Source organism: Cebus imitator, unplaced genomic scaffold, assembly GCF_001604975.1.
Source record: "Cebus imitator isolate Cc_AM_T3 unplaced genomic scaffold, Cebus_imitator-1.0 Scaffold117, whole genome shotgun sequence".
NCBI lineage: Eukaryota > Metazoa > Chordata > Mammalia > Primates > Cebidae > Cebus > Cebus imitator.
This window is the reverse complement of record NW_016107432.1, coordinates 4,799,353-4,825,831: the sequence shown is the minus strand read 5'-3', so window position 1 is coordinate 4,825,831 and position 26,479 is coordinate 4,799,353. Positions and strand designations below refer to the sequence as shown.

General features: G+C 50.4%; 1 pseudogene; it reads left to right on the top strand.

Annotated features, from left to right (window-relative positions):
- The first annotated feature begins 3,673 nt into the window (after window positions 1-3,673).
- Window positions 3,674-4,120, top strand: LOC108311585 (annotated as a pseudogene).
- Window positions 4,121-26,479: the final 22,359 nt, after the last annotated feature.

Genomic DNA, 26,479 nt, shown 5'->3' with positions numbered 1-26,479 from the left:
GACAATTTGACTTCCTCCTTTCCTATTTGAATGCCCTTTATTTCTTTTTCTTGCCTGATTGCTCTGGCTAGAACTTCCAGTACTATATTGAATAGAAGTGGTGAGAGAGGGCATCCTTGTCTAGTGCCAGATTTCAAGGGAAATGCTTCCAGTTTTTGCCCATTCAGTATGATATTGGCTGTTGGTTTGTCATAAATAGCTTTTATTATTTTGAGGTATGTTCCATCAATACCTAGTTTATTAAGGGTTTTTAGCATAAAGGGCTGCGGAATTTTGTAATTGAGAAGGCTGAAGGGGATTAAGGGTCTCCTTCCTCAAGGGATTTTAGTTCTTCCTCCAGAGACCTGAAGCCTTAAGGGGCTTTAACGGAGCCAGGGAAGCCCAGAGGACCTCAGCAAGGCTGTTGCCACAGTCCTGAGAGACACAGGAGACGCAGGTGCAGGCACAGCCCTGGTGGAGTCCCGATGTGGCCACTCCCGAAAGCTGCTAGGACAAGTCCTAAGGGTGCAGCGATCACAGGAAGCTGCTGGCTCGTGGTTCACTCTCTGGACATTCGGCGAATCTCCAACAGCCCTTTGGGAAGCAGTTACTGCTCTTTGCTGCCAACATAGGGTTGCGGGACCAATCCCAGCCTGCGTCCTGCAGACCCTGGTGCCCCCCCTGCCCACTGCCTGGGACACACGCAGCTGCAACCCCATATAATTAGGACCTGAAGCGCAAGCCAACTGCTCTGGGGAAAATAACGATGGGGACAGTCACTCAGAGCAGCATCATTGCCAGGCAGCCTGACCAAGGCGGTGCTGACCAGGACCTGGGAGTGGGGGGTCCCCCCACCCGCACCCTGATGGCACACCGCCGCCCACCTGGGCACCGAGAGTCCAACCCGGAGAATCATCCTGAATGCTCCCTCCCCAGTGCTCCCAAGCAGCACCAGGCCCTTCCTGTGTTACACGCCTGGCCCCTTAGGTCACGTCCCGCATGCCTCCCAGGAATCTCTCTAGACATGTGTCCCCTTCCGCCTTCCGCCATGGGATGACCGTTCCCCAGACGCCAGCGCTATGCAGTATTCTGCCAGCAGCAGAAGCTGGACGAAGACAAGATGCTGCTTTGAAGCAGTTAGCTTCCCTATTACTGCCTTCCCTTTTATTTATTTGGACGAGTGACATGTTCCCAAGCCTGACGCCACCTTCCCTGCTAGCTAGCATGGGACAAACGTTTATTTTTTTATTCCTATTTCTCATGGCAAGGGGAAGAATCCTGATATTCTGTGAAGGCGCATTCCAGAGGTTTCTACAGTAGGGAAATTGCATGCCTTAAGTTTTGTCCGTAAATTGGGTTAAGCTTTCGAGCTACAGCCCCTCATTCCTAACAAGCACGTGAGTCCGTGAGAACTGTGGGTTGTGGGCCTGGGTCTTCCATATTCATGGTGCGAGTTGGATTTTGAGCTGGGCTGGCAGAGACTGGGAGCTACTTCCTCTTTGCCCGGCCCCCCTTCTTTCTTTCTGACAGAATCCTGAGTTTATGCTGCCCCACTGACAGCCTGGAAAGCAGAAACCCATCCAGGAATTTCAAGCCGGGGGGATTTAGTCCAGTGCTGTGGTCAGAGCGTTTGGAAGGGCCGCAGGAGAGAGAGGAAACGCAAGGAATGCTCCGACATCAGAGGCTGCTGAGCCAGCGGGGCTGACCCCGAGTCTGGGCCTGCTGCTGGTGGAGATGCTGTCAGCATCTGCGGCCCCTGAGAAGCTGCTACCTTGGACAGCTGCAGCCACTACCAAGGACATGGCTGCTGGCACTGCAGGTGTCTAGAGACTTCGTGAAGAACTGGAAACAGCAGGAGAGTTCAGCTGCCTCCTCCGTCCCTATCCCCGTCTCCTGCTGCAGGATGCTACCTGGAGACCAGCTGGCCTGGGAGGCTGAGAAGCGCACAGGTACTGATCATTCACGGCAGGAATGAGGCGGGGAGCAGGGCAGCAAGTGCCAGCCCAGCACGGGCTGGCCTGAGAGACTGCGTCCTCATCTTCCCTTGTGACCCAATGGTCAAAGAGATGTAATGGGACTCACTGAACGTGGTTACTGGAAATCTTCAAAGGAGTGCAGGCTATTTGTTTGTTTGCTTGCTTGTATTGTTGAGACTGAGTCTTGCTCTGTCGCCCAGGCTGGAGTGCAGTGGCATGACCTTGGCTCACTGTAACTTCTGCCTCCTGGGTTCAAACTATTCCCCTGCCTCCGCCTCCCAAGTAGCTGGGATTACAGACATGTATAGCCATGCTCAGCTAATTTTTGTATTTTTAGTAGAGACAGGGTTTTGCCACGTTGGGCAGGCTGGTCTCAAACTCCTGGCCTCAGTTGATCCTCCTGCCTCGGCCTCCCAAAGTGCTGGGATTACAGGCATGAGCCACTGTGCCCCATTGGCCATGGACCGGCTGTTTGTATAATCCTTTCCCTCTGCCTTCCCTTTCCTTCTGCCTTCTGCCTGGAACTTGGAATGTAATGTCTGGAGCTCCAGCAGCCATATTGTGGCAGGAGGTGACCTTGAAGATACAAGCTACTCTTTAAGGACCGTGGAACAGAAGGATGCAGCCTGAGTCTCTGATGACCATGGGGCTGCCTTCTGGCCCCAGATTTCTTCCCTCTGGACTCCCGCGTGCAAGAGAGAAAACCTCTATCTTATCTGGGTTTTCTCTTCATACAGAGCAGAGCCAAATCCTGATGGGTGTGTCGATTTCAGCTGCCACCTTACAGGACTGCGATGCAAGTGTCCCATGCATAAGGCGGGGGTAAGAACTGTCTTATTTGGTCTGTTTGTTGGAAGGACTGCACATGGGTGGCCAAGCCTGGCCTGGGACCTGACTGAAGAATGGCAGTTGACCTGGGAATGGAATGGAGGGCGCAGCCTGGGAAGCTGTTATCTCCTGATAGGGGATGAAGAATGAGACTTTTGGTGTGGCCTCTGGGCTCACATTAATTACTGAGAATTAATGTTGGGGTGTCCAGGGAAGCAGCTCCGGCCTGGGATGGAGCATGGCAGTGCTAAGACGGTCCCTGGTCCGCAGGGTTCAGTGTGATGGCCCTGTGACTGGGTGATTGCAGCGGAGCAGCAGGGACAGTGGAGGGTGTGGGTTTGCTCCTGCCCGCACCCCGGCTGGCTGGACTGCAGGGCCTGTCTCCTGGGGGTGTGGCTCTGATCGGCTGCCCTTTCCAAACGCGTCCCAGCCGCCTCTCCCCATCCTCACCGCCCATGACTTAAGTCCCTCTCCTGCCCGCAGCTCTCCTGGAGTTCTCTCCCTGCCAAGGGCATCCCCATCCTCCAGCTGTCCAGCTCGAACCTCGAGGCATCTGCGGCTCCTCTTGCTCCTCTGTCCAGCTGCAGGTCCTGGCCCTGTTCTTGGACATCACCCTTGCTTAGATACCTCCAGGAGTGGGGAACTTGCTCACTGGTAAAGTTAATGTATTCCTTTATTCTGATAGCCTGAAATTTCTTCCTCTTAACCTCAGGTCTTTGCACATGCTGTTCCCTCTGCTGGAACGCTGTCCCGCCTCCACCCTAGTGTCACTCTCCCTGCCTCTGACTCTCCACCGGGCCTCACCTCTAGGGAACCATTGCAGACTGTGGGAAGTAAAAGTTCCTCTTCAAAGTTTCCTTTCTTGTTAAAGAATAAATGTGCTGCTTCCTTTCCACCTCGGACCCGGCAAAATGGCTCCTGCAAAGAAGGGTGGCGGGAAGAAAAAGGGCCGCTCTGCCATCAGCGAGGTGGTGACCCGGGAATACACCATCGACATTCACAAGCGCATCCATGGAGTGGGCTTCAAGAAGCGTGCCACTCGGGCACTCAGAGAGATTTGGAAATTTGCTATGAAGGAGCTGGGAACTCCAGATGTGCGCATTGATACCAGGCTCAACAAAGCTGTCTGGGCCAAAGGAATAAGGAATGTCCCATACCGAATCCGTGTGCGGTTGTCCAGAAAACGTATGAGGATGAAGATTCACCAAATAAGCTCTATACTTTGGTTACCTATGTGCCTGTTACCACTTTCAAAAATCTACAGACAGTCAACGTGGATGAGAACTAATCGCTGATCGTCAAATATATCAAATAAACTTAAAAAATTGCAAAAAAAAAAAGAATAAATGTGCTAATACTTCTTTGTGAAGCCCCATCCTATGTAGCTGTGAGACATGCCGTGCTCACAGGCACGTAGTACATTCTGTGTTCTTATACTTAACCAAGATACCTGTGCTGGACGTGCTCACAGGCAGGTCCCAGCTCTCCATTGCTTTTACCTGTTTAGAAAGGTTTAAGTTGTTGGCCAATCGGGTTTTAGTTTAGATTGTGAGGTCTGGCTCCAGCCATTGGAGATCAGACACAGCAGTAAGGACGACCCCGAATGCATAAGGAATAAATGTGTGTGTTTTCCTTTGTTCAATGCACTCTTGTGGCACAATGGCTAGCAAGTACCCTTCCTGCAGTCCAGGAGGTAAAAATTGCGTTGCTAAAAGACCCTTTTACTCAGTGTTGATTTTTCTTGCAGCACCAAGCATCTGTTTCCAACACAGACCCTTCCTCAATCTGGGCATGTGCTCCTCTGGGTCCTGACAGTCTCAGGCCTGTGGGCAGTAAGATCTGTTTGGGCATGGTGCCTTTAAATGACCCAACAAAGGGCCTTCTCATGCTCCTGCCTGGTGCCAGGTATGCGGGGACCCCGGGTGATAAATGGAATCTTGGCAGCAGCTTCTAGGCGCTGGATGAGGGGCTCGTCTGGCCTCTGGTGCCTCACACATGCCAGCGTCTCTGCTGTGGGTAACCCGAAGCTGGGACTGCGCTGCATCTGCTTCAAGGTCCCCGGGCCCAGCAGGTGTCAGCCCAGACCCTATGCTCAGTGCTTGCCTGTTGAGTGACTGCAAGGGTGAGCCGGTCCTTGTCCTAATAACTGACCTGTGGCCTCCCTAGCTCTCTTCCAGCACGGACTCTGCTTCCCACATTTAAAAGGGGCCTGTGCCATCTTCCAGCGTGATTTGTTATGAACAACCTGTGGGGCCTCAGTTTCCCTGTCTGTAAAATGAGTGAAGGGATCTGCCATTAGACTCTGGGGCTGCAGGGCTAGGGGTGAGACCCAAAGGCCAGAGCCCCAGGCTAGGCTGGCCATGCAGCCAGGGCTGCCACCTCAGGGTTGGTCCCCAGCACAGACCAGCTGTTTTCAGCATCAGTCACCCCTCTCGGAGGCCTCCAGCTCTTGAAAGCTGGGGAGAGAGCTCCGGGGACCTTGCCAGGTAGCCAGCGTGGTTTGGGGGCTGCAGATGGCTAGAAGGGAGGGTGCAGGACAGCGTCTTCATCAGCAGGGCCCAGGGGCCAGGTGCCTTGCAGCTGTATTCGCTCTGATCCTGGCTCCTGGCCCCGGAGCTCTGGCAGGCTGGCTAGGCCAACGGCATCGCAGCAGCTTTTCCTGTTCCTCATGTGACTGTGAAGGGGAGGGGCAGCCGGAGAGTAATACTGAGTTCTTTTTTTTTTTTTTTTTTGAGATGGAATCTCCCTCTGCCACACAGCCTGTAGTGCAGTGGTGCCATCTCAGCTCACTGCAAACTTCGCCTCCCAGATTCAGGTGATTCTCCTGCCTCAGCCTCCTGAGTAGCCAAGATTACAGGTGCCCACCACCACGCCTGGCTAATTTTTCTATTTTTAGTAGAGATAGGGGTTTCAACATGTTGGTCAGGCTGGTCTCGAACTCCTGACCTCAGGTGATCCACCTGCCTCAGCCTCCCAAAGTGCTGGGATTACAGGCGTGAGCCACTGCACCCAGCCAGCAGTTCTTTCTTTCTTTTTTCTTTTTTTTTTTTTTGAGATGGAGTCTCACTCTGTCACCCAGGTTGGAGTGCAGTGGCGTGATCTCAGCTCACTGCAACCTCCACCTCCCAGATTCAAGTGATTCTCCTGCCTCAGCTTCCCGAGTAGCTGGGACTACAGGTGTGCGCCCCCACACCCAGCTAATTTTGTAGTTTTAGTAGAGACGGGGTTTTACCATGTTAGCTAGGATAGTCTCGATCTCTTGACCTCGTGATTTACCTGCCTCGGCCTCCCAAAGCGCTGAGTAGACCACCGCACCGGCCTGAATGAATGGATTTTTAACTACAGTTGACCCTTGAAAAACACAAGTTTGAACTGTGTGGTCCACTTGTATTTGGATTTTCGCCCACCTCTGCCACCCCTGAGCCAGCAAGACCAGCCCTCTTCCTCTTCCTGCTCAGCCCGCTCACTGTAAAGATGATGAGGATGAAGTGAGGATGAAGGCCTTCACAGTGGTCCACTTCCGCTCAATGCACAGTAAATACATTTCTTCTTCCTTATGATTTTCTTAATTTTTTCTTTGAAGCTAGGTTGTAAGATACTTCCTTCATTGTTAGAATACAGTTTATATTTGTGCTCAGCGACTGTTGATGTTATTGGTAAGGCTTCTGCCTGAAGTAGGCTCTTATTGAGTTTGGGGGTGTCAGCCAGGCGCAGTGGCTCACACCTGTAATCCCAACACTTTGGGAGGTCGAGGCAGACGGATCACCTGAGGTCAGGAGTTCAAGACCAGCCTGGCCAACATGGTAAAACCTCATTTCTGCTAAAAATACAAAAATTAGTTGGGCGTGGTGGTGTGCACCTGTAATCCCAGCTAATTGGGAGGCTGAGGCAGGAGAGAATCACTTGAACCCAGGAAGCTGAGGTTGCAGTGAGCCAAGATCACACCATTGCACTCCATCCTGGGCAACAGAGTAAGATTCTGTCTCAAAAAAATAAATAAATAAAAATAAAAAAGAGTTTTGGAGTAGTCAAAAGTTGTACACAGATTTTTGGCTGCCCGGGAGGTTGGTGCCCCTAACCCCACGTTATTCAAGGGTCAACTGTAGCTCCTAAGGATTGCTCTGGTGCTTGGAAGCCCTGGGTTACCCCAGGGCAGGAGGAGGGAGGCTGTCAGGAGTGGCCATCTGGATCCAGGGTCCTTGGCAAGGGGAGGTTGGCAGGGCCTGCCATGGGCACTCCAGCCCTGTCACCAGCCTGCAGAGGAAACCACTCCAAGCTGTTCTTCAAGAGTGAAATACCTAAGAGAGCTGATGTGTATTTTTCCACGAGTTCTCTGGGGGTAACTAAACAACATTGTTTTGAAAATAGCATTTTTATTTTAAAAAATGTCTTAGGGATATAAAGAAGTAAAAAGAAATATACAGAAAATTAGAGGAAAAAATATCGATGGAGCCCCATGACCAGAGAGACGCTGGTCTTTTGAGGAATAACATTTCAGGGTCTTCTCTGGGCACACGAGAGTCACCCCCCTCCACACCCCAGGCCCTTGTGTGCACACCCAGATGTGGACGCACAGTGAGATCGTATGATTTGCCATGTACCATCCCCTGTGTTATTTTCTAATTGACTCCATAAGCCTGGGCAGATTCCCGTGCCTTGCGTGCAGAGCTGGCTCATGGGTCTCACAGCTCCTGGTGCTTCCATGCGTGGGGAATGGGCTGTCCAGGTGGGTGTGAAACAAACACGCCGGCCTCCGCGTGTCCGAACCACTGGACTCGTGTGCTAGGCTCCTCGGTGTTAAACGCTTGGACGAACAGCTGCCAGGCTTTGTAGGCACTCAGTAAATGACTGTGGGGCGGATTTAAAATTGTCTGTGCCTAAGGATAAGCCTGGTTTTGGTATCGATGCCCAGGCTGTCCCTCCCTGCCGGCAGGGTGAGTGAAAAACCTGTGTCTGTTCCCAGTCACCGTTGGGAGGCAATTTTACCAGCCTAGGTGGTGAAGAACTCCCTCTTCTTTACCTAGCTTTAAGGACTAGGACCTTGGGACCACCTTTTCTTTTTCTTTCTTTTTTTTTTTTGAGACAGTTTTACTTTTGTTGCCCAGGCTGGAGTGCAATGGTGTGATCATGGCTCACTGCAACTTCTGCCTCCTGGGTTCAAGTGATTCTCCTGTCTCAGCCTCCCAACTAGCTGGAATTACATGCATACGCCATCATGCCTAGCTAATTTTGTATTTTTAGTAGAGACTGGGTTTAACCATGTTGGCCAGGCTGGTCTCCAACTCCTGACCGCAGGTGATCCGTCCGCCTCAGCCTCTCCAAGTGCTGGGGTTACAGGTGTGAGCGACCGTGCCTGGCTGGGACCACCTTTGGCACGTTTTGCCATGGCTCATCTGCGTACGCTATTTACTTGCTTTTTTCTTCTTCTTTTTTTGGTGAGTTTCCTGTTCATTTACTTTGTCAGTTTTCTGTTGGGTATTTTTCTCCTCTTGTAAAAAACAAACAAACAAACCCGGAGACTTCTTCCTGTGTGATTGGTCCCGAGGCCTGGAGGTGAGGAGGGGCCTGAGGGTTTTGTGTAGAGGGCCCGAGGGCAGTGTGACCTGAGCACTCAATGAGGGGACCCTGTGGCTCTTTACTGTGGTGTGAGGCCCGGCAGGGCCCTGTGAAGAAGCGGAAAGTGGGTTTGGGAGGGAATTTTTAGTGTGAAGAAGGTTCTCAGACTGCTAACCCTTCGTGGAAAGAGAGCGTCCTTACCCCAAAGCCAACATGATTACAAGGCAGCCAGAACAGGCGGGGCCTTTGGGCAGCCTCAGTTTTCTCATCTGCGAAGTGGGCGCTGTGAGCCTCCTTCCTTGCCACATCCAGGCTCAGGTCCTTGGCGTCCCCTCCCCGGGACAAGTGGGGCAGCCCTTCCCCAGCTCGGGGGGGCCCCTGTGTCCCTCCCATACCCCCTCCGCCCAGACCCAGTCCCACACTGCAGTGTTTGGCACCCATGCCTCTCCCCCTGCGAGGGTCACTCCTCGCCTCCTCCCAGCTCCCGCCCCCGCCCACAGCTCTTGGCACAGGCCCTTCCCTTTGAGAGCTCGCCCTGATGCTCATGGCTGGGCTGGGGGCCTCCCATCTGCTCCTCTTGAACCCTCACCTCTCTGTGCCCAGATCTGTCTCTATGTCCACCCAGAGGCCACCCCTCCTTGATCATTGCTGTGACCCAGCACCTGCCTGAGGAGCCTGGGTGCTGGCTCAGGTGTGTTTGGGGGACACTGATTAATCAGGGCACGGACGATGCCACCTGCCCGTCAGTTTGCCCACCCTGTCCCCAGCACTGGCTTCCTGGCTTGGCACAGATTTGGCTGGCTTTCCCCCCGAGAGGTGGCAGTGATGAAGAGTAGCTCGTGGAAGGGCTGTGAGGGTCACCTGCACCCTCTACTTCCTGGTCTTCCTTGAGATCACAGGTCGCCTTCTCTGTCTTAGCGTCAGCTGTGCCTCAAGGAAGGCGGTGATGTTTCCCACTGTTCCGTGTTTCCAGGGTGGGAGCTGGGATCTGGGAGGACTCTACAAAGGGCAGGTGGCCGCCGTACGCTCCTGCCCTCCCCCAGCCCCACCCAGGCCTGTCCTGGAAGCCCAGCCAGAGCCTCCACACAGAATTCAATCATCCTGAGTGTGGAGCCGGGCCCAGCCCTCACTGGCCACCCTTTCCCTGGCCAGCACCGAGCCACAGGGCAGGATGAGAATCCTTGGCATCTTGGCGCACGTTTATTGTTCCAGAGTTGGGCTGTGCAGGAGGGGTGTTGCTTCCCCCATTTTGCAAACAGGGACGCTGAGGCTCGGTGAGGGTGAGGGCTCACCCAGGCTGCGGAGCCTGCCCAAAGCTGGATCTTCTGGCTTCAAGGTGGGAGCATGCTGCGAAGCTCTCCTCAAAGGTGTGCATTGCCCCCCTCATTGACCGGCAGAGAGCCAGGCCTCACGGATGGGATCCTGGACAGGTGAGTCTGGGTGGAGAGAGGGGAGAAACTGCTCTAGTTCAGGGAGGTCTCTGGTGGCGTGGATGGCAGGGTCCCTGGAAATGCCGGTTCAGCCTCAGCAGGAAGGGGTGCCAACCAGCACAGGATCACCCAAATTAGACACCTGCACTCCACCGTCTGTCCCGGGTGCAGGTTCTGCAGTGGGCCCTGGGCGAGGCGGTCACCACCTGCATGTTTGGGGCAGCAGTATTCCCTGGCACCTGCTCACTTCCTGGGATCGAGGGAAGACCAAGGCAAAGACCCCAGCCCCGAGGGGCTCAAGGGGAGACGGGCAGGCACACAGGCCTCCAGTGAGGGGCAGTGGTGATCCTGACGAGCTGTGTCTCCAGCTCACTCTGATGGCCATTGGGAGGCCTGTCTTGGCTGTCAGCTTGGCTAGGCGATGGTGCAGGTGTCTGGTTGAACCTGAATCCAGGTGTTGCTCGGAAGCTATTGTGGGTGTGATTAAAGTCCATAATCAGCTGTCTCTAAAGGAAATTGTCCTAGATCTCCCGGGTGGGCCTGATGCAGCCAGTTGAAGGGCCTGAGAGTGGAATCAATCCCGGGCAGCAGCTGCAGCCCATCTGAATTTCCAGCCAGGCCCGCCGATGGCCCGCCACACAGACTCGGACTCGCCTCACTGGCTCCATGATCCTCTAAGCCAACTCCTTGCAATAAATCCCTTATGATAAACCTCCCACAGGTTCTGCTCCTCTGATTGAACCCTGACTGATACCATTGTCATAATCCAGTCATGAGAACTATGCTTTTTCAACTATTCTTTCATTCCACAATCATCTGTTGAGCACCTACGATGTGCAGTCTCTGGAAGGGCTCAGAGCCTAGCAGAGACCAAAGTTGCCTCTTAAGGGATCAAACAGGCCCAGAGGTCAAGCGTGGACCAGGTGCCATTGCACTGTGTTTGAGGGGGTGAGGTTGTCTCTAGCTTTACCTAGGGTGTCTCTCTGCGGGGGCGGGGCGCAAGTGTCAGACGGGCTGAGTTACTCAGGCAGGCCTTCGCAAACCCTTTCACCCATTCACTGGCTCTGAGCCTCAGCCCCCCACCCCGCCATCTGAATGGATGACACCTGAGGCTGCGCTTGGTGGGTTAGTTTCTGTCTGTGCCAGGCACTCAGAGGCAGCCTCCCTCCCTCGCTCCCACAGACGAGCACCTGTCCTGGCCTGGCCTTGGCTTTGTGGCATCAGATGGAGGACACTCAGCTGCAAAGGCTTCACTCGGGAAAGGGATCTGGTTTGGGGTCTTGCCCTTCCTACCAGCCCGCTGGCTGTGGGGTCTCCGCACTGTCCGAGGCTTCCGGCAGGTCGTTCATACTCCTCCTCCATGCCTCAGGGTCCCAGACTTGGCCTTGCAGAGGTCACAGCTGGGGGAGGGCCGGGGCTGGACAGTGGTGTGCTGCTCAGTGTTGAACAACCAGCTGGCAGGACGGAAAGAAGCCTTGGGGTGAAGTGTCTGTCGGCTCCACCGTGTGAATAATTCCACCGAAGCCCATGTCCTGTCACCGATGTGGGGCACTGAGCGTGGAGCTCGAGAGAGGTAAGTGCAGTCACTTCGCCACCGCCCAGGGCTCTCTCGGGCTCTCGGCTGGAGGTGAGCGAGCTCCCCCTGGGAAGGGGCTGGGCTGCGGCAGGAGGAACTGCCTGGGGCGAAGAGGGGCCCACTGAGCCCAGGACTCTGCAGCCAGCCTGGCGCGCTGGCACAGCAGGGAAGTCTTCCCTGAGAGTCGCTAGTCTTTGCGGGGCTCTCAGTAAATGTTTATTGAGTGGTGGATGATGGATGTTAAGACATGTAATCACATCTTGCTCTGACCTGTGGGTCGGTCTGCTTGGAATGAAGGAACCAGCTTTTCTGCTCTGTTTGCTGAAGCATCTGAACACCTCCCGGGGGTCCTGCTCTCACCCTCCTCCCCTGCTCTGAGAATGTTCTCAGAGAAGGCCTCCGGGCCTGGCGTTTCACAGCCTCTTTCCCACCTAACCTCAGGCATTCTTGCAACAGCATGCGGAGGTAAACAGCCTGCCTCTCAGTTCCACCACTGACCACACGCAGGGCCTTGGGTGAGGTTTTCATCCTCCCTGGGGGCTGGTCTCCTCATTTCAAAAACAGAGGTAATAACAATATCTACTGCACAGGCTTGGCCAGAGGACTGAATGGAGTAACACAGGAGAGCACCTAGGCTGGGCGCGGTGGCTCACACCTGTAATCCCAGCACTTTGGGAGGCCGAGGTGGGCGGATCATGAGGTCAGGAGTTCGAGACCAGCCTGGCCAACATGGTGAAACCCCATCTTGACTAAAAATACAAAATTAGCTGGGTGTGATGGTGCATGCCTGTCATCCCAGCTACTCAGGAGGTTGAGCAGGACAACTGCTTGAACCTGGGCTGTGGAGGTTGCAGTGAGCCAAGATGGCACCACTGCACTCCAGCCTTGGTGACAGAGGGAGACTGCATCTCATAAATAAATAAATAAATGAATAAAGCGCCTAGCATGGTGCCTGGGACACGTGAGGGCAATTGTGCATATCACCCGTGTTGTCACTGCCTATCAGCATCATCGCCGCCAGCGCCAGCAGCACCGCCATCACCGCCATCCTTAGCAGCAGCAGCAGCACCTGAATCTTCGGTTCGTCTTTGTAAACCAAGAAGTAACTGAGACAAGTCTCGATCCGTTTAGAAGTTTATTTTGACAAGGTTAAGGACATGCCCAGAAGAAAAGAACTCAGATGATTTTGAGGGCTTTGATATTTTCAAGGGGAAAGCAGGCTGGAGGGGAAAAGGGAGGGTATGGGTGCATTCGTGAGTCCACATGTTGCAAGAGAGGAGGAGCAGGTTTGAAGAGAGTGCTTTAGGTATTCGTCTTGTGCTCTTGGAGTTGTTGCCTCTGAGCACCTTTTTATCTGCAGCATCTATCGCTTAGATGTCTATCTGCGTAGAGGAGGGGCCTCTCGCGGGACTGGGCTTTCCGCCTCCTGTTTTTCCTTTTGACATAGTGAGTTGTGGTCCCAAGATTTTCATTTCCCTTTCACTGTTCTCCTCCCACCCCTGTTTAAAAAAATGTTTTGAGAAAGCATCTTAGAAGGAAATGAGCCTCTGGGTTTGGGTTTTGTCTGACTGCTCTCATGGCTGAGATGCTTTGTTCTCAGGTGGCTTAGGTCCCATATGGTTAGGAAAGCTCATTTGTTGTAGGTTCTAAGTGTTGAGTCTCAAAAAAAAAAAAAAAAAAAAAAAGGGGAGGAAAGAGAAAGAAAGTGGGAGGAATAACAAAAAACGGGTAACAATGATCCTGGAAAAGTGACACCGGCCGTATGGCGCTGAAGTGCGTACATCAGCAGGCAGGCGTGAGTCGTCCATGTGCAAATATATAAATAGGTCACTGCTATTTTCTTCCAAAGTTTGTCTAGCTTCAGTTCGCAGAGCTTAAGGAAAGCCACAGCTTTAATTTTTTGTGATCCTGAATCAGGAAAAAATGGAGAGGAAAAAAAAATGAAAAGAAAGAAAAAAATTGAAAATATTATTTTGGAGACTTGTAGCCATGAAAAATTTTAGGATTCAGTCCAAATTGTAGAAAATTACTAAAAATTAAAAAACACGATACTATTGGACAAGGCTACAGTCTAACAACAAGCGTACTATAGTTCTTCTTGAAACACAACTTTTCTCTTTCCAATTCCCCAATTTCGTTAAAGACAAAATCATAGGACCAATTTATTTGTAAAATTAAGTTTTAATTTTCTGATAGTTAGCTTGATTATTTGCACAAAGTACAGCAAGAATTATCATTTGCCATATAGATTTAAAGACTTTTTTTCTTGGCTGGAAACTTTTTCATGAAGAATCTAAGATTAGACCTATTCAAAAGGCTGGAGCCCAGCCAGCGGCCGATCTGTGCCTGCAGATACTTGTACGAATTGGGTGACTTCCTCTCCTTTCAAAGTCCCAAGAAAACTTAGGGATCCTGGGCGCATCAGAATGTGGCGTTCTGACCACAGGTTAGGACCCTGTAAAGGACAAAGTATGAGGCCGATTTTTCCAAGGGATTTTTATCAGCTCTGTAGGTCAGCTTGATTTTCTCCAGGCAATCTGAAGATGTCATTCTAGTCCAGTGCTGTCCTGCTGTAGGATAAAACAAATTCTGATTGAACCTATGCAAATAACTCTATTGCTGTAGATTAAGAGTACTGACAGATAGTTTTCAAATTTTGGAGAAATTAAGCAGAGAGAAAGGAATTATGTTTTAAATTTTGCTCATAAAAGTTTACCTTGTTCAATTGTTTAAAGGTGTAAATAGCTTAAAAGAAGAAAAAATGAAAAGAATCAACAAATGTTTTAAACAAAGAGTCCTAAAAGATGATTTTAGGCTCACGTCTGTAATCTAAGCACTTTGAGAGGCTGAAGCGGGTGGATCACTTGAAGTTGAGAGTTCCAGACCAGCCTGACCAACGTGGTGAAACCCCATCTCTACTAAGAATACAAAAAAGAAAAAAAAAATTAGCAGGGCCCGGTGGCGGCTGCCTGTAGTCCCAGGTACTTGGGAAGCTGAGACAGGAGAATCACTAGAACTCAGGAGGCGGAGGTTGCAGTGAGCTATTGTACCACTGAACTCCTGCCTAGGTGACGGAGCAAGACTCAGTGTAAAAAATAAATAAATAAAAGATAATTTCAATCTACTGTTAGTTCAGTCCATTCAGTTAACTCTTGTTGTGCTTGATAGTGGACCAGCAAGACTCAGGAATACTTCGGCTCTCCATGAGAGCCCTGGAAATTTTTATCTCCATTCCAGTGGCACCGTCGTTAAAGTTATCAGATTGAAAAAAATTGAAAATATTATTTGGACTCAGAATATAGACTCGGAAGTCTATAGCTGATTATAAACCACCCTATGAAAAGATTAAACTAAAAACAACTGTGGATAACAAAAGTCTTAGAACAGCCATAGTTGAAGACACAACGGACAAGGAAATCTGGTTATTTCTGTGGCATGCAACAATTTAACATAATCAGAATTGCTATTGATAACATATACTAAGATATACCAGAATCATAGCAGTCTGGTACCATGCATATCTATATAATCCAAAGAAAGTCAAATATCATGTCATATTCAACGCCTCCTGTATGATTTTAATGTACCAAATGAGCTGAATCTGCCTCTTGTGAACTTCAGGGACCTAATATCAAAAAAACGAATGAGGTCAAAGGACTGAATTAATCATTTAATTCTGGAAGGCCTGTCAAACAGCAAAGGTTTAAAACTCTTGCTATCACAAAACAGGGTCTCACGTATCATTCATTCATTTAGCTAAAGTGCTGACGCAAAGGTATTTTTTTTTAAATAAAAAAGGCAAAAACTTTTACTCTTTGAGAGGAGACTTCTCAGACGATGTGACCTGATGAAGACAGCATGAAGTCAATTAAATTTGTCTCCCTCTGTCTCTCCTGAGCCCCCACTTTTTTTTTTTTTTTTAGTTTTCTTAAAGGGTAGTTACACAGAAATCTGGTTCAAAAGAGAGAAAAACAAATTTTACCTCTACAGAATATATCACTTATCCTGCTAAATTTAACCAAATAAACAAATCTTTTAATTATCTTGACCATAAGATATAATTTCCATAAACCTTTTTATAACCTTTTATTTTTTTTACTTTTAAAATTTATTTATTAAGAAAACTAATCCCCAGTGTTCACACAATTATAATTATTTCTTCTTTTTTCTATTTTTTAACTTTTCTTTTTTTTTTTTGAGATGGAGTCTCACTCTGTTGCCCAGGCTGGAGTGCAATGGTGCAATCTCGGCTCACTGCAACCTCTGCCTCTCAGGTTCAAGCTATTCCCCTGCCTCAGCCTCCTGAGTAGCTGGGACTACAGGCTGCCGCCACCATGCCTGGCCAACTTTTGTATTTTTAGTAGAGACGAGGTTTCACCATATTAGCCAGGATGGTCTTGATCTCCAGACCTCATGATCCACCAGCCTCGGCCTCCCAAAGTGCTGGGATTACAGGTGGGAGCCACCGCGCCCGGCCAACAATTATTATTACTTTTTGAGACAGAGTCTCTCTCTGTCATCCTGGCTGGAGTGCAATGGCGCAATCTCGGCTTACTGCAAACTCCACCTCCTGGGTTCAAGTGATTCTCCTGCCTCAGCCTCCTGAGTAGCTGAGATTACAGGTGTGTGCTACCACACCTGGCTAATTTTTGTATTAGTAGAGATGGGATTTCACCATGTTGGTCAGGCTGGTCTCAAACTCCTGACCTCGTGATCCACGTCCCCACCTCTGCCTCCCAAAGTGCTGGGATCACAGGGATGAGCCGCTGACCAGAGCTACAATTTTATTATTATTAAAGAGTGGGTTAATGCTCCCAGAACCTTGTTCATCCGACACAGGCCCAGATACTGGTCTTCTACCAGTGTGCCTTTGATGTTAATGTTTAATTTATAGAGAAACTCTGAACTACATTTTATCTCTCAGAATTTGTCTTTACAATCTCACGCACCACCTCTTCCATGAGAGCACCTTGGCCTTGAGAGGGTGAACGGTGTTGATTTCCGGCCCTGAGTCTCATCAGTGCAGCTTATTTTGCGTGTCATCTTCTCCTGGGTCTGAAGATGAGGTTTAACTGCTCTTGGTGTTTCAGATGTAGCAGGACTTGGTTCCTTTTTAGACCCAGTGTTGTACCCGAGCGAGTCCAGGATTCGCCACCCTCTGAGAATGAACTATAAGTCGCCCAAAATTCTCTTGGCCCCGAAGAAAAAGTCAGGTGGTCTTTTATACACTAGTTTTAACAGGAAGGGGGGGTACCTAGCTGAAACAAAGTTTTTACCATGGCAGAGTAAGCAAAAAGTCAAAAGAAAAAACTGATACATAAGAAATAAAACAGTGCCAGGTGTGAGGAGTGCAGCTGTCATGGAAGACACACAACTCCTGGACAAGGGGGCTTGGGCGCCCACTGCAGCTGCGTCTCCAGGCTCTGCGGACACCGCTTGACTCAGCCTCTTCTCAGCAAAGCCATTCCTGGGTGCCCAGAGTCAGCCCGACCTTGCTGTATACTATAGTAGGCAGAAGGCTACTAAAACGAAGAAGCCAAGATGACGTCTGCTCAGCTCAAAAAGGCTGACATAAGGCCCGAGCAGCTTTTCGTCCGGGAAAAAGCAGGCTGTCACACCAACAGTCAAATCCTTGTAACTGCACAGCACAAGGACTTTAAAAGCAATACAAGGCTGGCACGGTGGCTCACACCTGTAATCCCAGCATTTTGGGAGGCTGAGATGGATGGATCACCCGAGGTGAGCCTGAGATGGGTGGATCACCTGAAGTCAGGTGTTCGAGACTAGCCTGACCAACACAGTGAAACCCTGTCTCTACTAAAAATATAAAATTAGCCAGCCATGGTGGCATATGCCTGTAATCCTCGCTACTTGGGAGACTGAGAGAGGAGAATCGCTTGAACCCAGGAGGCAGAAGTTGCAGTGAGCCGAGATTGCACTATTACACTCCAGCCTGGGCAACAAGAGTGAAACTCCATCTCAAAAGAAATAAATAAGCAATACAGAAAGTTACATGGATGTATTAATTTTTTTAAATCTCAGTTTCAGTAAGCAAATAAAAAACTTAATGATGACATAGGAATTATTTCAATAAAACAAAATACAGCCAGGTGCGGTAGCTCACGCCTGTAATCTCAGAACTTTGGGAGGCCAAGGCGGGCAAATCATGTGAGCCCAGGAGTTTGAGACCACCCTGGCCAACGTGTCAAAACCCCATAGCTACAAAAAAATACAACAATTAGCTGGGTGTGGTGGCATGTGCCTGTCATCCCATCTACCTGGGAGGCCGGGGTGGAAGGATTGCTTGAGCCCAGGAGGTGAAGGCTGTAGTGAGTCACGATGGCAGCACTGCCCTCCAGCCTGGATGACAGAGAAACAAACCCCAAAACATGAAATATGTTTGTTAGGTCAGTTACCAGAAGCGAAAACAAAACCAAAACCAAAAACCCAATTCTGCAGTCTGATTCTTTTTCCTCTGGGAAATCCGTTTAGATGGCCTTGCACGTCAAAACTAATAAAAATGGGACTTGAATGAATTAGACATAGGAAGAGTGTGTCCTGGGTCATAAGGGACGGTTTTGGGGTTCCTAGAACAATTTAGGCATATTAGGAACAGCAAAGAGTACAGAATGTTATATTAGAAGAAAATGTCCTTTAGAACTTTAAGATAAAACGTTTTTAGCATCAGATCACAACAGTGATTAACATCTGAGGAAAAAAGAGGAGCTGAGGGGGAGAGTTATTATCTCAGATGGGACAGAAAGCTGAACGTAGCATCTTGAGGAAGAATCACACTCTGTAAACTATTCGAAGAGATTTATTGTGAGCTGAATGTGAGGATCACAGCCCCCCATGTCACAGCCCCAGGAGGTACTGGGAACACGTGTCCAAAGCGGTTGCGTTACTGCTTGATTTTGTGCATTTTAGGGTGTCCGTCGAAGGAAATGATCAAGTCTCAATCGTTTTAAGAGATCTATTTGCCAACCCTAAGGATGTGCCCGGGAGACGGGTCTATGCCTTTCTCTGAAGATGATTTTGGGGGCTCCACATTTAAATGGGAAAGGGCAGGATATTGAGAAGTGCAGAGTTTTCAAATGAAAGGGGCAAAGGAAAAACGTGCGGATTTTACGTAACACAGACAAAATGGGGCAGGGGGTCATCAGGTATCCATTTGGGTCTGGTGGGGGGCCAGGGTGACTGCACCTGCAAAGATAAGCCAGCAATTCGCATTGCTGTGATGAAGTTTGAAGAGCTCCAGGAATTTACTTGTGGGCAAAATATGGGGGCGGCGGGTACTTTTCTTCCTGCTGCCATCTTACTCAGGAACCGGAAGGCGGAGCCAGGTTTTCATGACCCAGTTCCCAGCTTGACTTTTCCCCTTGGCTAAATGAGCTTGGTGTCCCAAAATTTAATTTCCTTTCACAAGGGGAACTGAAGTGACAGGCAGATGTCAGTCAATACTTAGAAGGTACACACTGGTTCAGTCTGGAGGGGCAGAGCCGCTGGAAATGGGGGCTTCCAGATCCTAGGTGGATTCAGAGCTTTTCTGACTGGCAGTTGGTTTAAACAGTTAGGATTATGATTTAAAGACCTAGAATCAGCCGGGCGCAGTGGCTCACACCTGTAATGCCAGCACTTTGTGAGGCCAAGGCAGGAGGATCACTTGAGGTCAGGAGTTCAAGACAAGCCTGGCCAACATGGTTGAAACCCCGTCTCTACTAAAAATACAAAAATTAGCTGGGTGTGGTGGTGCACACCTGTAATCCCAGCTACTCGGGAGGCTGAGACAGGAGAATCGTTTGAACCCGGGAGGTGGAGGTTGCAGTGAGTGGAGATCCCACCATTGCACTCCAGCCTGGGCAAGGAGAGCAAAACTTCATCCCCCCCCCAAAAAAAAAGAAAGAAAGAAAGAAAGAAAAAGACCTAGAATCAATAGAAAGAAGTGTCCGGGTTAAGCTAAGGGATTGTGGAGACCAAGGTCGTTTATGATGCAGACGAAGCCTCCGGGGAGCAAGCTTCAGAGCTCTGATCAGACATAAAAAGGGGCCAGACTCTTAGCTAATTCTCTCCTGGATCAGGGGAAAGATCTGGAAATGGAGGGGATTCTCTGCAGCATGTAGATTTTCTCCGCAAGAGACAGCCTTGTAGGGTCATTTCAAAATATGTCAAAGGAATGTATTTTGTGGTAAAAGACTGGAGTTTCTTTCAGGGCCTGCTGTTTGTCATGTGATGCTGTGCTTGAGTCCGGCTGGAATTTGGTGTCTTATTGCTACACAGTCTGTTGTGTCAGTCTTAAGTCTCCGTTTTACTGTTAACGCTGCTCAGCTGGGCTTAATTACAAAGGGCGGAGAGAATAATGAGGCTTGTCCAACCCACTTCTCACCATGGCCTGTGCTAGCTTTTCAGGTTTCTTTGGGTGTCCTTGACTGACTGGGGAGAGGGGGCGTCCATCACTTGGGGGGCTTAGAATTTTATTGTTGGTTTATGAGCAAGATGCGAAAAAACTCGAACTTTTGGGTTAAAAATTAAAATATCTTACAGTTTTATTAAGAATAAATCAATATGTTAAGAACATTTGGCCGGGCGCGGTGGCTCAAGCCTGTAATCCCAGCACTTTGGGAGGCCGAGACGGGTGGATCACAAGGTCAAGAGATCGAGACCATCCTGGTCAACATGGTGAAACCCCGTCTCTACTAAAAATACAAAAAATTAGCTGGGCATGGCGGTGCGTGCCTGTAATCCCAGCTACTCGGGAGGCTGAGGCAGGAGAATTGCCTGAACCCAGGAGGCGGAGGTTGCGGTGAGCCGAGATCGCGCCATTGCACTCCAGCCTGGGTAACAAGAGCGAAACTCTGTCTCAAAAAAAAAAAAAAAAGAACATTTTGGGCCGGGCATGGTGGCTCACGCCTGTAATCCTAGCACTTTGGTAGGCCAAGGTGGGTGGATCGCCTGAGGTCAGGAGTTCAAGACCAGCCTGGCCATCATGGTGAAAGCTCATCTTAAAAAACAACAAAAAAAGGACATTTTGTTGTTCTAACCAACTCTTTATATATTAGTGCATTTCTTTTCTTTCTTTTTTTTTCGAGATCGCGTTTGCTCTTGGTGTCCAGGTTGGAGTGCAATGGCATGATCTCGGCTCACCGCACCCTCCGCTTACTGCTATCAAGCGAGTCTCCTGCCTCAACCTCCCAAGTAGCTGGAATTACAGGTGCCCTCCACCATGCCAGCTAATTTTTGTATCTTTAGTAGACATAGGGTTTCACCATGTTAGTCAGGCTGGTCTTGAACTCCTGACCTCAGGTGATCAGCCTGCCTCAGCCTCCCAAAGTGCTGAGATTACAGGTGTGAGCCACCACACCCATCTTGTTTATAATTATTTATTCTATTACATTTACCTAATTATTTATTTTTAATAGTTTAGTTAGATTACTTATGAAAGCTGGGGTAGTCATCATTTAAAGTTATTTCCGTTAACCATTTTTATAGCCTGTGAGTATCGTTTACCTGAGTGAGAAACTTAAGGTTAAATAAATGGGACTTTTGTCAATAACTCAGGATTTTGCTGTTTTCCTTAAATGAACATTAGTAAATACCTTCCTTATCAAAACTTATACAAAGGTCATTTGGCTTCAGCCTAGATTTATAGTTTTATAACTTTCACGCCAAACCTTGACACCTTATAACATCTAGCAGAGATAAATGTAAAACTGCTTGATCAATAAATTTAAACAAGGAATGCAGATAATTCTGAAGACATCTCTAATTTTATTTTACCTATAATTTTAAAGCCATCTTATTTATAAAAGGTTTACTTAAGTCACATTAACTGGAAAGGCATTAGGACTTATTGATTTATGAGCACTCTTATTTTTAAGCCAATTTGATACCTGCAGCTACAACACATAACACACATACATACATGTAAGCACATCTAAGCATACGCACACATACGTACAAAATCCTGTAGCTGTTACTTCAGAGCTCCAGCCATGAGGTATCAGTGCAGACTCACCAGTATGCAAAAAAAAAAAAAAAGAAAGTCTGGATGCAAATAGTGGTTTTAATGTCAATACCAGTAGAAAGATAACAGCAGATTTAAAACAGGCAGAAAAGAAAATAGGGAAATAGGCAAAGAACTTAGGAGCTCTATAGTTGCAGGTCCAACTCTGAGCTCTGAATTTTTCTTGATGAAATTTGCCCATCGGTTTAAAATCTGCACGAGAACGGACCATAATATGTAACCAGCTGGAGCACTAGAAAACGTGGCCTGCTTTTCACTTTCCCATTTTTTCCCTTAATTACCCTAATATTTTCTTAGCATCTGAAAGAAAGCTGCAACAGCGTTTTTTTTTTTTTTTTTTTAATTATTTTTTGCAGAGACAGAGTTTCACCACGTTGCCCGGGCTGGTCTTGAACTCCTGACCTCAAGTAATCTGCCTGCCTTGGCCTCCCAAAATGCTGGGCTTACAGGTGTCCTCCATCATGCCCGGCCCTACAAGAACAAATTTGAGAGAATTTCTTAAATTGTTGTTTGATTCTGTAGGAATAATGTCACCCGGGGTTCCCACATGGAAGGGGCCCCTTAGCCACAGCATTTGCCATGAGCTAGGTAACGGGTATATTCTGTGGGTGAACGTCCTGGTCACCGCAAAGCCAGTCCCACACAGCTTGCATATGAGGAGCATCAGTTGCTTCATCTGGGGTGCTGCACTTGGCATTTGTAGAAAGAGTTGGGCAGTCCCCTTCTGAGGGCAAACGGACTTTACGGTGGCTTTCACCCAGGCTGCCAGGCGGGGTGCTCCCTCAGGAACAACCTGCCGTGCAGCCGGATCACATGTACTGATCAGGGAGTGCCCGACAGTGAGCCGTGGGTCCTGATCAACCCAAACAGGCCCTTTTACTCCGTAGCATTTACAATTAGAGATACTGTCCACCACATAGCTGCTCTCACAACCATTTTAGCGCAAGTTTCACAGGAAGCTGAGGATGCCCATCTGTCACATGGAACGATTCCTGCACACCACACCCTCTGGGTCTCACGGTTACTGGGCTTTCCCTTCCCCCACGTGGACTATCTTGGTACCCACAGGTCTCAGGTACTGGCTGTTCCCCTGGCTTAATTTTTCCTTTTGTGGATAACGGTGAGGCTGGCGATTCGAGCCCAGACAGACCACACCTGAGTTTGTCCAGCCAGAAGCTCCCCGCCCTAGGCCCAGCATTCCAATTCACTTTCAGTTTAGCTATTAAAAGATAACAGTAACCAAGGGGCCGAGTGTGGTGCTGTATGCGTCCATGAGCCAACGCAGCAGTGTGACCCATCCACAAATTCCACTGGTGACTCCGACCTCCAGTGACTGAAGCAGCCCAGCTGCAGCTCCATACCATGGGACACGTAGTAAGCACCTACTGCATACTTAGCGTGGGCGGCTTCCCACTCATTTTATCTCCTTCTCCCACCCCAGCGTCTAAGCAGATAGTTCCTGCTGTCTTGCAAAGAGGAAACTTCATCTCTCGGGATGCTGAGAGATGAAGTGACTTGTCCGAGGTCAGGCAGTGGCCCAGTGTCTGAGTGGGGGTTGGGACCGCTTTGCCAGATGCTGGCTACAGACGCTGGTGCTCTGCCTCTCATCGGCACCCTGAGTCACCAGCCACAGTGCAGAGCGTGATTAGGCCGGACTCATCCACTCATCATACGCCAGGTTTTAATCCTCCACCTCCTCTGCCTGGTGTCCTCTTAGGACTAGTTATGGAGGCCATGGGACCGGCCTTCTGTCTGGGGTGTCTCCTTGTAAATGTCAGGCAAACAACTGAGAAGAATATGGGGGATGTGCTCAATAGTGGGTGAAATGGGAACAATGGGTGCTGTGCAGAGTGACAGGGAGCTTGAGATCACTCCAGGAAATTTAGCTGCAATTCACAACTGGAATTCCCAGTTTAGCCACCAGCATGGAGGATGGGCAGAGCTCACCTAATGGATTCCAGCTGGCGCCAGAGGGCACGGCCCAGAGCTTGGAGTCCAACGGTGGGGGTGATTCAGGCTCCTGTCAGCTCTGTGGCCCCAGGCCAGGCCAGCCCCCTGGTTTCTCTGGGGCCAAGTTTCTCCAGTGGCAAATTGAGAGGAAAACACCGGCCTCCTTGTCTGGGTGCTTATCAGATGGGGTTAAGCAGGTGAAATGTCCGAGGCACTCTAAGAGCTGTTTACATTGTCTGCCTGACGTCTTCATCTGGTCATTGCATGGAAGCCGTGGTGAGTAGATGCGGCTCACGGGCACTGGGCAGGTGGAATCCACACCTGGCTGGGTGCTGGGAAGATGGAGGAGGTGTCGCGTGAAAAGAACTCCCCAGGAAGTGCTGGCTGCTCCCAGTATCAGCAGAATGATTCCTGGTGGAAGTTATAACTGTGTTACCATGACCTGTGATGTCTAGAAACGTGTCTGCTAAAGGCGGCACTGCCTGTGCCCAGGCTGGGTGTCCTGTCGGGACCAGCTGTGTGACGGGCTTGCTCCTTCTAGGCTCCTCAGAGGTGCATTTTGCCTATTTATGTCATGAGGCCTATTTGGACCCTACCTTGTAGGACAAGCCCTGGTTTTGTCCATCTGTGTCCTCAGACCTGCAACCAGTGTTTCCTGAACAAATGAACGAGTGGACTGTTCATTTAAAATTTTATTTCCGTGAAGACGAGACCCAGGTCAGGGCTTCCTGGGAGGTTCCTACTTCCTCTCCCCCACGTCTTTCTTCACGTTTCCAACCAATTTCCTTTCCTTTCCTCTCTCTCTCTTTCCTTTCTTTCTTCTCTCTCTCTCTCCTCTCTCTCTTTCCCCCCACCCCTCTCTCTCTCCCTCTTTCCCCTTTCTTTTCTTTTTGAGCCAGGGTCTCACTGTGTCACCCAGGCTGGAGTGCAGAGGTGCCATCATAGGTCACTGCAGCCTTGAACTCTTGGGCTCCAGCGATCCTCCCGCCTTTCAGAGTCGCTGGGACCACAAGTGTGTGCCCCCTGGGTCCACCGTCCAGCAACCACGATGCAGCTGGTTTCTGCTCTGACGGGGCCTGCCATGCCCTGGGTCGAGGGCTGCTCCTTGCTGGGACCCACAGCCTTAGCCCCAAGCAAGCAGCTGGCCCTCATGGCTGTGGAGGGCCTCCTCTGTCTCTTGATTCGTACTTAAAGACATACCATGGGTTTCCTTACCTTCTACGGAGTGAGAATCCTAACCGTTCCCATGGTAAATGTCACACTTACTGTGCCTGGGGCTCCATAAGAGGCAGGCGAAGGCACTTCCCACACTAAAGGTAAGAAGATGGCAGAAAGATGGTTGCCTCCCTGCCCGAGGCCACTCACGTCCAGGAGGCAGTGGAGGAGGGGAAGAGGGGAAGGATTTGAATCCAGGGGAAAGCCTGTCTCTTAGGCCGTTCTGACCACCCAGTGAGAGCTGACGGCCCCTCCTCTGTGGCCTGCTGCACGTGACCTGAGTCCCTCTCCCAGCGCCCTGCTCCAGCCTGGTGTGGAGGCAGCCACCGACCTCCCAGTTCCTGGCTCAGCCCTGGCGCATAGGAAGTGGAAGCGCTTGTGGACTAAGTGGGTGAAGGGATGCCCACGGGCCTCCTTTGTCCTGGCTGCAGCCCATCTGGGACTGCATCGAGGGTGGCGTTGTCTGAGCGTCGGTGTTTCTGGGTGGCCGCCGTGGGGGCCACGAGGTGGTGACACTCGTGCCTCTTTTATTTATTAAAAAAAGTTTTTTGGGGGCTGAGTGTGTTGGCTCATGCCTATAATCCCTGCACTGTGGGAAGCTTAAGTGGGTGGATCACCTGAGGTCAGGAGTTCAAGACCAGCCTGGCTAACATGGCGAAACCCCATCCCTACTAAAAATACAAAAATGAGCCAGGCGTGGTGGTGTGCACCTGCATTCCTAGCTACTCGGGAGACTGAGGCAGGAGAATTGCTTAAACTAGGGAGGAAGAGGTTGCTGTGAGCTGAGATTAAGCCACTGCCCTCCAGCCTGGGTGACAGAGTGAGACCCTGTCTCAAAAAAAAAAAAAAAAAAGAGTTTGAGGCAGGGTGTTGCTCAGTCGCCCAGGATGGAGTGCAGGGGTGCGAGCTCAGCTCACTGCAGCCTCTACCTCTGGGCTCAAGTGATCCTTCCTCCTCACTCCCCTGAGTGGCTGGGACCACAGCTGTGGACCGCCACGCCTGGCTCATTTTTATATTTTTTGTGGAGATGGGGTTTCACATGTTGCTCAGGCTGGTCTCAAATTGCTGGGCTTCAGTGACTCGCCTGTCTTGGCATCCCAAAGTGCTGGGATCACAGGCACGAGCCACCGCGCCCGGCAACTCATGCCTCTTAAACCTCATACCAACCCTGCGGGGAAGCTCCCGTGTTCCCACGCTGTAGATGCGGAAACTGGGGCTCAGAGGGGCTGGGGCCGTACTGTGCAGAAGAGCAGGTGCAGAATCAGAACCCAGGCCGGAACGGCTCCTTGGTTCCCAGGAAGGAACCCGTCCTTCCTAGCGCTGGACTGTTCTTCCAGGAATCAGGAGACACTCTCACCTTGGCCGCAGAATCTTTCCATCCTCATGTGCTCCATCTGGCTGAGGCTCCGGCCTCCCTCCTCAGCCTCCTGCTGCAGGATGGGCCACCCCTGTGGCCAGAGCAGCCCAAGGGGCCTGGCAGGCTCCTTGCACTAGCGCTGCATCTGGGAACAGCTTTCCAGAGCTGCAGGTGCTTCGGGGGATAGGAGGTGGGGTGGCAGCCAGCATCACGTGCTTCAGGAGGAAAGGCGGTCGGGGGCAGCTGGCATCACACCCTGGCTGCGGCTTGTCTCTGCGGATGAATAGAGCAGGTTCGGGTGGTCAGGGAGGCAGGGCTCTGGGCTGCTTTGTGACCTTCAGCTGAGCCTCTAGGACCCCCCACTCCCACCCTTCCTCCTCTGGAGGGTTCTTCACACAGGGTGGGGCCGGTGCTGAGCTGGGCCTTCCCAGCTAAGAGCTGCTCAGCAGCAGGAGCTCAGGCTGCACTGACCAAGACCCCAAAGGCCTCCAGGGCTGCCAGACTGAAGATCGGCACACAGCCCCTGCCAGGAGCCTCTGCTGACCTCCCACAGCCTGTGGACAAATCCCCACTCACTTGGCCTGACAGTCT